Source organism: Nicotiana tabacum, chromosome 10, assembly GCF_000715075.1.
Source record: "Nicotiana tabacum cultivar K326 chromosome 10, ASM71507v2, whole genome shotgun sequence".
Classification (NCBI taxonomy): domain Eukaryota; kingdom Viridiplantae; phylum Streptophyta; class Magnoliopsida; order Solanales; family Solanaceae; genus Nicotiana; species Nicotiana tabacum.
The window spans coordinates 118,930,111-118,946,539 of NC_134089.1; the positions used below are offsets into that span (position 1 = coordinate 118,930,111).

The following is a 16,429-nucleotide window of genomic DNA, read 5'->3' on the forward strand; positions in this document are numbered from 1 at the left end:
TAGTAAGTTTGAATAAGGAAGAAATTGGGCTAAATTTGAAAGATAAAATGGACAAGAGTGCAAGATAAGGGGCTGCCATTGAAAGGGTCTGAAACTACGTAGTTTTGCCTCAAAACTACGTCGTTTCATTAAGTGAATCAAGATTAAATCTCATCCATTCATCCCTCCCTCATCTAATGGTCCACAATCAATCTTCCAACTAGGTATTTAAGACTTAGAAATGCTGAAATTTTGCCCCTATTTCTCCCATAATTCTTTTCTCCTCCCTCTCTCTACTCTCTCTCTCTTCACTCTCTTTTTCTCCATAACCGCCGCCCCTCCACCGCCGCTGGAAATCGCCCACCGGCAGCGGACCACCTCCAAACCATCTCAAAATTTCATTATGTAATCTCCAACACCTCCTCTTTCCATATCTCCAAATCAAATCCTTCAAAAACCCCTCAAACTCCTTGAATCTTAGATCTAGGAAACTTTTCCGTCACTTTTTTGCCCAAATTCTTGAAGTTTCGGCCACTACCACCCCACAATACCTACATCAATGGATAGAGCTCTTCAAGACCTACCTATTAATGTCAATTCTATCCCAAAATCCGGCTATCAAAATATGGCCAAATTCCGTCAACCTCCCCGAACACTCTCTTTTGACATACCACCATTTTTTCGGCCACTTGAATTGTAAAATGGTAAAAATCCTATTCTTTTTCATGGCTGATTTTTTATTTTATTTTTATTTTTCAGATTTTGTTTTTGTCTATTATTAATTATTTTAGCATTAGTTTTTTATGTTTGAAATGTTATATTTTCTATTTTTGCACCTATTGAAGTAGTAAAATAGTTTTGTATTGATAAAAGTGAGGTAGTGAAGAATACTTGAGAGTATAGGGTACTTGTTTGTTTGTTTATGTACTATTTCAAGACTCTTTGAGTACAACACTCAAAAGTCAAATTATCTCGTAAGAAAATATAGACTTTTGGACAGTTTTTGAAAAAGTCTATCTTTGAATAGTGAAGAACAGATTTTGTTTGAAATAATTGACAAGATTTGAACTAAAAAAAATCTTGCTTTTGAATTTAAGAGCAGATTTTGTGGAAAAATCTGTCAAAAAGATTGATTTTTAATCTTGAAATAGCTGGTTGTTTCTCAAATATAAAAAAGAAGGAGGACACTCCATCGGAGAAGAGATATTTACACACAAAAAAAAAGAGGAAAAAATCAGTAGCTATAATATCCCTTAGCAGTTGAAAATTGTGAGCTTTTGTGAGTTCATTCTTAAGTGAAAAACTTGTTTAAGAAAAATAGAGTAGTCTTGAAAGATTTTTCTGGAGTTACATAATTGTTTGTTTCAACTGTTTTGCTGGGGTATTTCTAGTTTATTTTCTTGGGTTTGAATCTGCCGGTTGTCGCTGTCTTTTGCTGTTGTTGCTGCCCGTTTAATTGTTTTGCTGTTGATTTTGGAAAGAGCTGACTCTGTTGTATTTGTTCTTCTTTCTACTGTCCAGGTAATTTTCGGACCATGTAAACTCATAAAATCGAGTTGGAATGAAAGATTAATGATGCTGGGAAATATTAGTAGCTTCATCCTTCTATTGTAATTCATTTTTATATGTTCTTGAATGTTTGATAATGTTATAACGATATGTTAGTTAATTAAATTGTGTTAAGCATCTTTAATTATTTTTATTTTTATTTTTTGCTAAAGTATTAGATATAATTTCACTTGGCATTTGGTTGTCTGAAAGGAGCATATATATTAAAATTTGAACCCTTGTAGCTATGTTTGTCCCTTTGTTATCACCAAGCTAAGTTTTTATTATTATTATTATTATTATTATTATTATTATTATTATTATTATTATTATTATTATTATTATTATTATATTTTAGAGTCCCAATAATCTTTTTTATCTCTTAAAAAATACTTATTTTAGTAAGGCAGTTAAAATGTAGATTAGAAAGACAATCTGTAAAAAATAAAATTTGTAAATAGTTGGCTATGGATTGCAAATAACAAGATATGGCCAAATTTGTAACATGGCTTTAAAAGGCCATATCTGCAGATTTAAATTCCAATAGCATATGGGCTTTTGGATTTTGTCTTGGACATGAGCTCATTTGACTCCATGAACCCAATAGTGGGCTGCCTCATTCAATGTCAAGACAAGCCCACATCTTACTAGTCTTAAGCAATGTCAATTAATAATTTTCTCTCATTAGTCTCATCTTTAAATTAGTACTCATAACAATGATTCTTGTCATGACTGCGAATTCGCTAGCGTAGTGCTGTTATGACAAAATTAATAAAATTCGTCTCAGTCGGGCATTTGCTTGCGTGGTGCGGTTAGGACAATTTAATATAATTCAAATCTTTTTTTTAGTTTTTTTTAATAAATAAAAGCGGACATAAAAAAAGCATAAAAATCAAATAAATCACAGTTTATCCAAGTTTAATTCAAGCCAAATGTTCTCAATAAAGCGACCGTGCTAGAACCACGGGACTCGAGGAATGCCTTACACCTTCTCCTCGTTCAACAGAATTCCTTACTCGTACTTTGTTTTCGCTGGCTAATAATAAAGGAGTCAAACCTTCCTTTGACTAGGGATTCAAATAAAAGGTGACTTGGAACACCGACAAAAATCAATTTCAAGTGGCGACTCTGTAAATAAAATAATCTCTATTTCAAAATTTTCAGTTCAAATGGAAAAACTCTTTAACCCACAATCCATAACACGTTGCATTTTGCACATTACTTTTTGGAGAGGTAGAAAAGGGGTGTGACAACCATATTAACAAAAGTGTATATATTTATCAAAAAAAAAAGAGAAAAAAAAGGTATTTGTGAAATAAAAAGGGTTGACATGGTGTTAATGTTGATAAAGGAGAAAAAGGATAAAATTTTGATTAGAAAGTATTTTAAAGTGTTGAATTGTAGTGCTTAGGAAGGTCGTAGTCACCTCTTATCTATATTAATATCTTATCTCTAATCAAAAGCCTACATTATATTTCCACAAGTCCTAAATGATTTTGAACTAGGTGTACCTATATTGGTGGAGATTTACACGAAGGGCAAGTCTATAGTACCACTCTTGAGCAGTTGAACATCTTTGTGGGAGGGAGTGCTTAATTCTTTCTACTTGTCATTCCACTCTTGTTTTGAAAGACATAGTATGTGTGTGAGATTTTTTGTTGATTGTGAGGGTACATGGAAACTCGAGTTGAGAATTTATTTCTTTTTCCAATTAGGATAAATGAGCAAAAGAAAGTTATTTCGTGATGAAGAGGTAAATTTAAAGGCTTTGATGTCATGACTTTGATTGGTAGTATTTAAACACTTGAATGAAAATTGAGCCTTTTGGAAAGATGTGATGATTCATATGCTTTGGATTAATTCTTGGTACCAACTGAAGTTGTGAGTTTGTGCTTAGAATTGGGTTGTGGCTGAGTGCCGAATTTTGTTGTTACCTTGATTGTCTAGTTGTTCTTATGAGTCTGGCTTGTGTTTTGATTTGCTTGAGGGCAAGCAAAGAGTAAGTTTGGGGGAGTTGATAAGTTGGTATTTTTCCCAACTTCTCTTATGCCTTTTAATTAAGTTATGCCCTAGTTGATGTTTTAATGGACTAATTATGTTTTGAATGATATAATTGCAAGTCATGGAGTTGGTTGAGAATTAAGAGATTAAAAATCATCAAATACTTACAAGAAAACCATCAAATTCATGCCAAAACTGAAGAAGAAAGCTTAAGAAACAAAAGTCCATCCTACGTGGGTCACGCAAGTAACCCATGCAGTAGGAGAACTAGGAGACTGAAAGTTTATGTTCTGGAAGTGGCCACGCACTGAGAGCTGAAGAAACAGAGTATTGGGCCACGCATCCTGCGTGGGCCACTTAACTTGGCCACGCAAGATCCGAAGATGATAATTTTCTCAGTTTTTTAGAAGAGTATAAATAGTACTTTTTAGTTTTTTGAAAACTTTTGACAGAGAGAATATTGTACGAGCGGCTGTGAGTTTTCCTAAGAGTTAACAAGTGACATCAGAGTTTCTCAATCTTCTTCTTCTCTATTAGTATCAATGACAGGATTGAAGGATAATTTGATTGTTTCTTCTATAGATTCGTCTTTGATTAAATATTGTGTTATCTAATTGCTCCATGCTTTCTTGTAAGATTTGTGGTTGCAAACACTAGATTAACGCTTATTACACTTAGTTCTAACTTGGAAAGGTGAAACTGAATTTAGGTATAAAGCAATTAGCAAGAAATTGAGTAGATTAAGGAATTAATCTCCTCTCAATTAATGGAATCAAAATAGGAATAGAGAGATTCTTACTTGGGCATTACAATTGTATGTATGGAGCTCTAAATAGCTTGGAAAGATTGGAAAATAGTATGTTGGTATTATTAATATTGTTGTCATAACACATATTTGATTGTTTGGAATCGAATACATCTATACACAACATAGCATACACGAAGGATGAGCAACTTTCTCTCATTGATTAACTCTCTAGCTAATTATTTTCGCATTTTAAGTGTTTGATTAAATTTTGTAGTCATAATTTTAGAAGTAATTGCAGAAAATCAATCTTTTGTTTGAAGATTACTTTAAGTTCATTGAATTCACACACTCTTTGACATTCTAGCACACACCATACTACTCGTGGAATCGATCCCAACCTTATTGGGTTTATTATTGCAATCGACCGTATTACTTTTAATTTGAGAGTAGGTTTGGACGTGGCCAATATATATATATAGATAATTGGTTTTTTTTTTTGGGTCCATTTTGCCACCACTAGGTGCTAAGTATTTAACAATACGAAAGACGTCTCTCTTTATAATGTGTTACATTTTCTTACCAAGTACTTCATGTTGGAAGTTGTGAATATTATGTTAACTACAGCTAGCCTCTCCAATATCAGAAGATGCAGCACAATGGGTTATGGTTACGGATTAGGATAACTCGTTATGGTTCAAGCAATTGTACACGTCCAGAATTTTCAGTTTTTCAGCATCCAAAACCTTCCACACCCCCTCCCCCAACTCCTAATTAAAGAAGGAAAAAAAAAAAGGAAAGAGGAGAAAAGCAAACCAAGAAAAGAGAAGTCTATTAATGCACATAAATTCACAGTCGACTGTCAAAACAAATTTAATTCTAATTAACCTCCACATCCTCCACAACCGCCGCAACCACCACCACCATCACCGCCACCATCGCCACCACCGCAACAACAACCCTGGTACGTTTCTCCATCGGCGATAGTAGCTCCAGCGCCGGCCAAAACAACCATATTCCCGTCGCTTAATCCGTGACCATCACTAGGGTTCGCAGCACCTGTTTCAATATCGGCTCCTTCCTCAGTCTGATAGCCTCTGCATTTTAGGCAGCACAAAATGACCAAAAAGGCTATCACAGCAGAACTGAAGACTATGAACACAATAAGGGGGGTGTACATAATGAATATGCTTGTAAACTACTTACTACTTTAGAGGCTATTTATAGTAAGCCGCCGACTGATTACGATTGATCATTCTTTTTTCTCTCAGGTGCAACATGACCAAGTTCATAGCCTATATATCTTTATTTTTTATGTACTCAAGTTGTAACTTTTTGGCTCTTCATAGTCCGTAATCAAATCGCCAGCGCATTCTCGGAAGTCGGAACTTTTCTTTTCATTTTTACTTCCTGAATCCGAGCTCATAATTTGACCTGGCCAATGTTTGACATGATATTTAATCTATAATCTAACTAAAGTACTACCTTCTTTCCAATTCGATTTGCGTGTCGGACAAACAAGCTATTGGTTAAGGAAGATTGAAAATAGATGTAATCTTATTGCTGAGTCGCTCAATATTCTGAAAACGAAAAGGCCTAATCATCGCAACAAAGTCAACTTAATCTTGAATTTTTGTTGATCCTCAGATTACTATTGGGGAGAATTGGAGAATGCTCAATGGCCAGCTTGCAGTAACTTAGAAATCTTTTTTTTATTTTTTTATTTTTGCATGGTAAATTGGAAATCTTCATGTTGCGGAAAAAAAAAACTTGGAACGTCATTAGGCCTTCACCATTTTACAGGAAAAATAAACGCATAAAAGTATTTATATCTCATTTTAATTTATGTTCAATCAGCTACGGAATTAGCATCTGAATCACGTGTATCCACTTCGTTCTGTTCAAGTATACTTCATTGTACTTCTAAATATTTTGCCAGCGACAAAACAATACCAACTCAAAAATAAACACACACGCGACACAGGTACTCTAGATACCAATCTGTCTCACTCCCTGTCTCGGGCAGGAGATATCTTCTTGGGTTGGTTGGGCCTTTGTACACCTTGGCGTGATAATAGCAGCCCACTTCAAAAGGACATGGCAAAAAATTGCAAAAAATACAATACTTTTTACTTTTTAGAGTGATTTTAACTTTTAACCTCCGTTTGCCCATTGGGCAGAAGTTCAACATCAAAATTTAAGACTGTTACCCATGGGACAAGCAAAAGGACAACACTTGTTAAACTTGGGCAAACTAAAATTTTTCTTTTATTATCTTCCACTTTGCAGGCTATTTGCGTTCTTCACCCGGGGATGCCATACACGTACAACATTCAAAGAGCTGCAAGTATTTAGGGGGGGGGGGGGGGGAATCAAGTCAAAACGTGGAAGACGTCTCTCTTTATCACTTTCTTACCGAAACAAAAGAAAATATAAAACAAAATCGTAATTCTCTATCATTCAAAAAAACATATACTCGTGTACATATAGTTTGGTCGATTAGGGGGTATTGGGGAAGCTCTGGCCCACTTGCAACTGAATCTCTTTGTTGTCCTTTTTCTTTTTCTGTGTATTGGAAATTTGAGGTAGGTCTTCACCATTCTACATGAAAGTAAATTCATTAAAATAAAATTTACTTCATGTTAGACAAAGAAATAATCAGTAATTCAAATTACTTAGGTAAGATAAATTCAGACCCACGCCAAATAATTTTGTATGAAGAAAGCAATAGTACCAAAAAAGAGACGGAGGAGACGTCATTAAAGTCAAATAGTAACGTTTAGCTCAACAATTTTTCATCTAGTTAAATCTATTCATACATAATACACGCTAATATATTACCCCAAGTATTAAAATAAGAACTTCATGCTGAAAGTTCTAAACATTATTTTAACTACAGTTCGCCTCCCTAACATCAGAAGATGCAGCACAATGGGTTTTGGGACTGGGAGCTCTCATCCAACAGGCAAGAATCTATACAGGAACCATTTATGGCATAATATAACATTGAGGAGAAAGAAGGTTCAATTAGTTGTCAAATCATAGATATGATTATTGTATGAAACTGTGGTTAGCATGACCGCCGTGAAAAATGAAGAAATGAGTGTTTTGGAATGCAACCAATGACAACCGGGCAAAACTTAGACTGAGGTTCAAGTCACAAGAACCTTACAAGTATTATCATACTAACACCTAATATATATCCCCAACTCAACACTAACAATAAACATCATACAGACAGCTTACTCAATATAAGCTTTTAGCAAGCAAATATTTCCACTGCAATGGCTAATATTCAAAATTTCAACTTCCCCTACTTCCCCCCATTCCCACCTCATAACTATCCATTTCCTCCAGCAACACCTCACCCTCCTCCACCAAGTGTATCACCACCACCCCACCAACCTAATACACCTCCTTCACCTCCAAAAGTGGCACCACCACATCCACCAATTACGCCCTCTCCACCAAAAGTGGCACCACCACATCCGCCGGTTACACCATCACCACCAAAAGTGGCACCACCACATCCACCAGTTACACCATCACCACCACATTCGCCAGTTACACCATCACCACCACATCATTTTCCTAGTCCACCACCTCCAGCTGCAAAGCCACCGAGTCATCCAATACCACCCCCAGCACCAATTAAGCCACCACCCCGTCCCTTCTATCCTCCACCTCCACCGCACGTTGTTCCAATCCCACCTCCACCTCCACCCAGACATCATTCTCATACCATCATCATTATATTCGTCTCGCTTGGTGGTCTATTCTTCCTGGCATTTCTCTCAGTTGCTCTATGTTGCTTCCTTAAGAAGAGAAAGAAGAAAACCTCTCAGGAAATTGATATCGTGAAAGTGGATGAACATATGAAGGTCCACGAAGACATTGTAACCCGTCCAGATGGAACAAAAGCTGTCATTCTGACAATTGATGAAGATATACATATTGATGAAGAAATCATGAAAAAGGAAAAGGTGGAGAAGGGTTCACTAGGCCAATTGGGAGGCGAAAATCTTGAGGCTACAAGCACAACGGCATCATCTTCTAGTATCAATCAACACCACCATGACCATAAAGGCTGATAAGATTTGCAAAAGACAATCTTTATTCACATTTTTCTTTGTATCCATGACGAAATAATAATCATCATATTAACGATGAGGGCAAAATGTTAAAGGAACATTACCAAAAGAGTGCAAAAAAGTTAATCAACTTGATGTTTGTTAAATAACCAAGTCATGCCTGTAATTTCTTCAAATGCTTTTCTATATCTGGTGAATGTTTATATATTTCCAGCATTCGTATCTGCAACCCTTCCTCCTCATGATGAACTGCTTTACTGAGAAACCCTAATCATATAATCTGATTCAGACAGCTCCACTATGACTCCAAAGACATTCAGCAATTCAAAGAAGAAAAGGACAAAAGAAAAACAAACAAACAAAACAAAAAGAAAACAAACTCAATGCACTAAGCTCCCACTATGCAGCCTTACCTTACATCTCCGCAAGAGGCTGTTTTCGTGGCTTGAATCTTTGACCTCCTAGTCTCAAGGCAACAACTTTTATTGTTGCATCTAGGCTCCCCTTCAGATACACACAGAAAATGACAAGAAAAAGGAAGACTCTTTGACAGTCTGACCTTAGCAAACATGCTAGTACTAAAGAACCCATTTAGTAAAAGAGTCAAAAGGATAAAATCTAATGTAGTAGATCAGGACATGGAAGCTGGTCTAAACAAAGGATAGAGAAGGAATCAGCAAGTATTTGATGGGATAATCAACCAGAAATGTGTCCTAGAAGCTCAGCACAGAGCCAAAATTGGCAGCACCAGGAGTACATCTGGTCACAGATCCATCATAAGTACCTGCTATATTTCATCATTTTCCACTATATCCATTGTTCAGATTAATTAATACTACAAGATTATAATCATTTTTAGTGGGTAACAGTGAGGGCCAAAAAAAAAAAGGATCGCTCTTTATGCCATAACCATACCCTCACTCATTCACAGCCAAAGCCTGGCTTCCTAAGATCAATAAAAATTCACCAAGAAATCAGCAGTTGAACCTCACTACAACCCCTCACTAGGGCAGAAACAGAAATAAAACTTCAGAACTGAAATATAACAGAGGAGAAGCAGAGCAGAAAGAAGAATACCAGGAGACTGGACGGGAGACGTGCAGCCTCTGCAGCCAGAATCCCAATCAAGATTGAAACCCTAATCTGTCTATAAATTAAGGTGAAATGTCCCTAATTTGACCCTCAGTTTGCCCCTAGGCCTAGCTCAAGTGACAAATGGTGGTGAATTTTTATCTTAGGTCACAATTTGTATCTTAGGTCACAACTTCAAGCCCTACATCATTGCAAAATAAAGTCTTATATTTATATTTAAGTGGAGAAGAGTACGACAAGCCCATTATCCATCGAGTTTCGAAGTCGGCAGTTGGTCCAATGAATCACAAAAAAAAAAATACTACCGTAATTAACTTTGCTTTCTTTGTCGAACAAAAATATGTATAAGTAACCCCCTCCCCCGAACTATTTTTAAATAAAATAAATTCACCCTCGAAATACAACTAAATTACTATTGGTTTGTGAATTACACTTCCTTAAAACACAAACACATACATTTTGCGCGTGTACCTTAAATCAATGAGAATAAAATTTTAAAATTATATAAATATTACTTTCTTCGTTCCAATTTATGTAAACCTGTTTAATTAGGCACGGAGTTTAAGAAAAATGAAGACTTTTGGAATTTGTGGTCCTAAACAAGTCAAAAGAGGCCCAGAATATTTGTATGGTTGTAAAAGTTTCTCATTAAGGGTAGAATTGTAAGTTTAAACTAATTTGTTTCCAAATTTAGAAAGGGGTCATTCCTTTTAGAACGGACCAAAAAGAAAATATGTCCACATAAACTGGAATGTAGGGAGTATTAAATAATGTGTTTGAGTTATAAAATAGAATTAAGAAAATATAAGCTCTTAAAAATGGCGAATATTAATCAGATTTGGTCAACAAAAATAATTTCGATAGCTTAATGATCTATTATTTATCCTTCTTTTGTTTTAACTTCGGATGGAAATAATTGTCTAGGTAATATGTATTCTAGACAGGGCAACTAAAGAAAATAAAAAAAATTATGTAGCTAAAAGGCAAATATTTATTGCTGAGTAGAATTTAGCTATGGGTTAGTGATAGATTATCAAAAAATACCCTATTATCTATGAGACGAATTTCAAAGTTAATTCCTACATTTCTTAAAGTCAAATTCTGTAATAAAAAATTTTGAACCAAAAAAAAATCCTTTTCATCTAGTTGACGGAAATAAGCATTGCCATAAATTAATGTATTGCCTTGGAAACAAAGTGTTTTAATTTAGTATTTTCTTATATGTATTCTAGGTAAAATTTTCTAAAGTCCTAAATGTAAAGAATTCTTGCTTAATTCAAATAAGGAAAAATTTAAAAATAATAAATTTGATTTAATTCAAACACCAAAATATTAGCTAGAAGAATAATCAAATAATTATTTTGTCTAATGTGAACTCTATTTTAAAAGGATAAAAATTTGCTAAGGGCCTTCGTGCTTCTTTCTTGCATTTTAGAATAAGCTAGTTGTGAAATTCCTAGGGTTTAAATCTGTTTGATTTTGAAAAATAAAAATAACACTTTTATATTTGCTTAGTATATTTTTTATTTTAACATACGATATGTGTATTACCAGTTGAGTCATATTACAAGGGGTTTAAAATAATTTTACTTACCAAAATTACCATTCCAAAAATTGAAGGAGTTCGTGTGTATTTTTTGTCCACAGTTAAAGAGAATAGTAAGTGACTGAATAGGAATATTTAAAGGAGTTTATATAAGGAAATTGTTTAACTCAAAACTTTTAACATAGTTAAATAAGTAAAAAATTAATAAGTAAAGTTTTAGTTCTTTTAAAGTCCTAAATATTAAGAATTTAATTCAAATGACAGTTTTGTCCAATATAAAATTAATTTTTAAAGGGTAAAAAATGGCGAATAATATTCCGCTAAGGGCATTTGTACTTTTAATATAGTATATATATATATATATTTCATTAAAAATAATTTTTTTTCTTTCTATTCTTTCCCTTATTTTTCTTTTCTTTTTTCTTTATTTTCTTTTCCTTTTTCCTTTTTTTTTTAAATAAAACAATTCATATATAATTCATATAGTCTTCTTTCTTCTTTCATGGTTGAAACGATTGATATATGTGAAATAATTCCTAAAACCTCTAATTTGCTGCTATTCTTGGTGGAGGAATTTTAGATGGTGGATATTTCTAGTAATTATGGGCGGCGTAAAAATATTGGTCGACAAAATTTTAAGGACTCTATTTTTTTCGGCGCAAATTTTTTTCGGTGACAGATTTTTTTGCCCAAATCAGAGTATGTTTTGTTTTATATATGTATAATTTTTTCTTGAAAGTGTGATTTATGTATGGGAGGAAGAGAAAAAGAATGAAAGAATATAAGCTGAAAAATGATGGTCGTCGGAATTTCAAGGACTCCATTTTTTCTAACGCGATATTTTTTTCCGGTGAAATTTTTTGGTCTGGATATGAATGTATTTTGCTTTATATATGCATAATTTTTTCTTGAATGTGTGATTTATATATGGGAGAAAGAAAAAAATAAAAAAAGAAAGAATACAAGCTGAAAAATGGAAGAAGAAATGCCAAAAGACATTGTCGGTGTATGTTCTATTCGAAGGAGCCTGATGTAAAGAAGAGAAGAAAAGAATATTATAGAAAAAGACAAAGAAAAAGAAAAAGAAGAGAAAAAGTAAGAAAGTATTTTTAATTAAAAATATTTGCTCCTTACTCTCTTTGAGAAGGTGAAATATTAAAATAGATTATGGAATAATAGGACCCGTAAAGGAAAAGTGTGTAATTAAAAATACGAAAAAGGACCAAAATTGTCCTTAACGTATTAGAAATGGTCTAAAAAGGCCCTCCTTCCACCTATTAGTTCAAAATTACCCTTAACGTTATTTTTGGGGTTAAAAATGCCCATCCCCTAACGGAATCATGACATGGCAATAATGGACATTTTAATTGCATTCAATTAGTGGTCCACACGGATTTTCTTGACCCAACCCAAAAGCTTGGCACATCCATTCTAATAACCGGACCCTTTTCTTTTATCACACCGAAGCCCGTCCACAGACTCTTAAGACTCGTTTCCTTTCCTTTTTCGATTACTTCCACTTTTTCCAAGCAATAGATAAAAGGGATCAGAACCCCTTGGGACAAATATGGGAGGACAGACCCATTAACTTTCAAAATTCAACTATCTGATTCTTAGCAAAAAAGTTAAGGGGCCAAGCATTAACGCAATATTAGTAATAGGAGCTTGAACCTGCTCTATTTCGGACAATAGCATTCAGTATATATTAGTGCTGAGTGCTAAACATCTGATTATTTCTAATCTCTTGTTCCAAATAGGGTTCTTATTTTTCTCTTCTTCTTCCTTCTTCAATTTTCCATCTTCTTTATTTCAGATTTTGTATAATTTAGTTCTTCCAATTTTTTGATTGCCTTTAATTCTCTATTTTACGACTGTGTTGTTTGGGTTATTTTAAAATATCGTGCAATAGGGTTTGAGTTATTCGAAATGGGTCGGGTTATTAGAATGGATGGGTTGGGTCAAAAAATTCATATGGACCACTAAATAAATTCCAATTGTTCCATTAAAAGGTCCATCAATGCCATGTCAGATTTCTGTTAGGGAGGGGCAGTTTTAACCCTAAAAATAACGTTAAGGGCAATGTTGAACCAATAGGTGGAAAGAGGGTATTTTTGGACCATTTCTTAATACATTAAGGGCAATTTCGACCCTTTTCCGTTAAAAATATGATATAAGGTCATGGGGTACTTATGTATTTTTCCAATCATATTTTGCCCACTTTATGTGGCACTATTCTTCAAGCCACATGGATTTACACTCTAGCAAGCCCCAAAAGAGCTTTAACTCGCTGTGGTATAACAATTTTTTCGCAAGAGCTTCATCAAAAAATGTGGATGCTCTTTTATATGCTCAATTTGGAGAGATTTGATTTTCTAGTGCAATACAAATATTATTTCAATTATATGATCAGTCTCATAAGAAATCAGTAAAAAATATAATACAGGAGGTCTCCAAATAAAATATAAGAAATCTTTGTAGGATCATTTTCTCTATATAAATTGTGTGTGAATATAGAAGATCATCTCCTTCTCAATTTATGGTGCAATTCGATGCAAAAACAAAGTAGGTTTTGAATTTGAATATTCAGTTCAAAATTTTGAAGTAATTAATGAAATAGTTCAAATTTCTTACAATTTCCATTAGATCTTGATATAGCCATATTGGGCATTGTAACGTCTCAGTTCGCTGAAGTGGACTATTTTAAGGCTCTAGTTAGCATTAGGGGTGTACATGGACCGGGTTGGTTCGGTTTTTATTTAAACCAAACCAAACCAAACCAACTATATCGGTTTGGATTGATCCGGTTTTGTCGGGGTTTTCGGGTTTTTTTATTACATGAATATTATTTCAATCTTACTTTGTTAAAATTATAGATAAAGCTTTGATAAGTGAATATATGTTTAGTAAATATGGAAAAAATTGACAAACATATGATCTATTAAAATATTCTAATGGGAGAATTTTTTTTAGTAACACATAATAGTTATTTTCTTAGTCGTCTAACAATAATTTTTCGTTAATTTACGCTTTCAAGGTTAATACATGAGAGGATCCCAAATATTTCTACATTTTCTAAAGAAAAATCACTATAAAGTTTTAAAAATATAAATAAAATTTATATATTTATATGTTGGTTTGGTTCGGTTTGGTTCGGTTTTTTTTTTACTCAATACCAAATCAAGTTAAACAAAACCTAGTCGGGTTGTTTAATCGGTTTGGTTTGATTTTTCGGTTTGGTGCGATTTTCCGGTTCGGTTTGAACACTCCTACCAAGACACTCCGAGAAATTTAAAAAGGATAAGGATTTCACCAAGCTATAAAACGCGTTACTTTAATTCTAACACTTTATATACACAAAATATTGTAATACCATAAAAAATTTAATACCTTATCAATTATCTCCAAAGATGCTCTCCAATTATACCTGAGGGTGTATTGAAAATATTCTCTCTACTTCACACAAGCTAAATATAAGGTTTGCATATACTGCACTCTCTCTATACCCTTATTGTTGGGAAAATATACCCCCACATAAATAATATTCATGGTATATGACTGTAATAAATGTGCATTACTAAAATACGGTAACCAATGGCAATAATAAGAAAGACAAGGACATCGAGATTTTTACGTAGAAAAAAGAAAAAAAATTATGGCCCGAGAGGAGCAACTGATTTTTCTATAACAACGATTTTATAATTTATGGTGCCGAGTAAACTATTTCAAGACCACTACCTCTTTTAATTTTTTACCTCAATACAATACCGTTCAAACTCTCTATTTTTTCTAACAAAGTATTTTACCTCTGATGTGTCTTACAAATGAGCCTGAGGCTATTTATTTATAGACGTCCAATACTCCTTGCTTGCATCATGGATGAGATCATCATAATGCAAATGTCAAAACTTCAATTTGTGAAAGCAACAAAGAATCCGACAACTCAGATCACAATTGTTGTAGATTTGGCATTTCATGGGATGGACCCCAAATATTTTCCACTCCAGTTCCATGCCCCTAAAGGAGGTATCTTCAGTTTTTCATATAGAGCTCATGCTAATAAATTCTTTGCATAGCTCGAACTTATCTCTCGGTATTACATTGGCCAATATATCCGCATGATTTTCACTCGTGTGAATTTTTTGACCTGCAAAGATTCGTTCTCCACTTGCTCGTGAATGCAATGATATCTCACGTTGATATGTTTTGTTATTTCATGGTACATAGAGTTCTTGATCAAGTCTATTGTACTTTGACAGTCAAAATAGACAATATACTCCTTTTGATGTAATTCAAGCTCATGAAGAAACTGCTTGAGCCACACTATTTCGTTACTGGCTTCTATAGAGGCAATGTACTCCGCTTCAGTTGTTGAAAGTGCAAAACACTTCTGCAATTTAGACTGTCATGATACAACTCCCCCTAAAAAAAGTAAATAAATATCCAGTAGTGAATTTTTTATTATCAGGATCATCGGCCATATCAGCATTTGTATAGCCCTTCAAGACTAGATCGGTGGTGTTTGACAATAAATGTATATTTTTAGTACATTGCTTACCTTATATTTTAATATTTTAACGGTTAAATGTGTGACGTTTTGGCTTAATTATGTCAATTTTATGTATAGGAGCATTGGAGGATGAAAATCCATAAAGGTTGCATACAAGGATGTCAAAGATATACAAAAAAGTATGAAAAGGCAAAAATCAGACTAACTCCAGATCCTGGCGCCAGGCCAGGCGATGCCTGGTCCTGGGCGCGGTACACCAGGCGCTGGAGTGGGTTAAGCCTGCTCTGAGGCGTGTTGCACACTAGGCCTTGCAAGTTTTGAGGCCTGATCATTTCCGAGTCCGTGCATTTGACGTTTTCTACTTGGATTTGGGCTTTGGAACTCCGATCCTAACCTATAAATACCTCGTTAAACGTGATTTATGAGGGGTTAGTCAATTTTGGAGGAAAGCAAAGGCAAAGAAACACAAACAGAGCACGAAATTCATCAATCTTCTATTTTCCATCTAGTGTTCATATCTTTTATATTTAAAAATAATATTTTAAATATTGTCATGAACATGAGTGGCTAAGAACCTCATTATTTTGGGGTTATGGGTTATTATTGACTATTGTAGTTTGACGGTTGATAATATTGCTTGATTTATCATATTAATTTGTTTATTCAATCTTGCACTTAATTATTCTATTCCGTAGCTAACAATATATTACTATCTACGTATATAGTTTAACTCAAAAGTGAGAACTATAGATTGCATATAAGATTGAATAGAGTAAGTTATTGAATTCAGGCATCGGAGAATATATTCGCGATTAGGATAAACATATTCTAGTTGCCTTGCTTGGTTATTTTTGCAGGAAATACACATGCATTCTTGTTAATTTTGATTCAATAGACATATAGTCTTAGGTTGTCCTAAA

General features: G+C 34.0%; 1 long non-coding RNA gene across 2 annotated transcripts; it reads right to left on the reverse strand.

Moving 5' to 3' along the window:
- Positions 1-6,658: 6,658 nt before the first annotated feature.
- Positions 6,659-9,692, reverse strand: LOC107808605 (uncharacterized). Of its 2 annotated transcripts, XR_012695700.1 has the most exons (3): positions 8,778-9,630; positions 8,525-8,631; positions 6,659-6,874 (listed from the first exon to the last, which is right to left on the reverse strand). It is a non-coding gene; the product is annotated as an uncharacterized LOC107808605 (long non-coding RNA). The 2 variants fall into 2 exon arrangements; XR_012695699.1 differs by having other exon boundaries at positions 8,525-9,692.
- Positions 9,693-16,429: the final 6,737 nt, after the last annotated feature.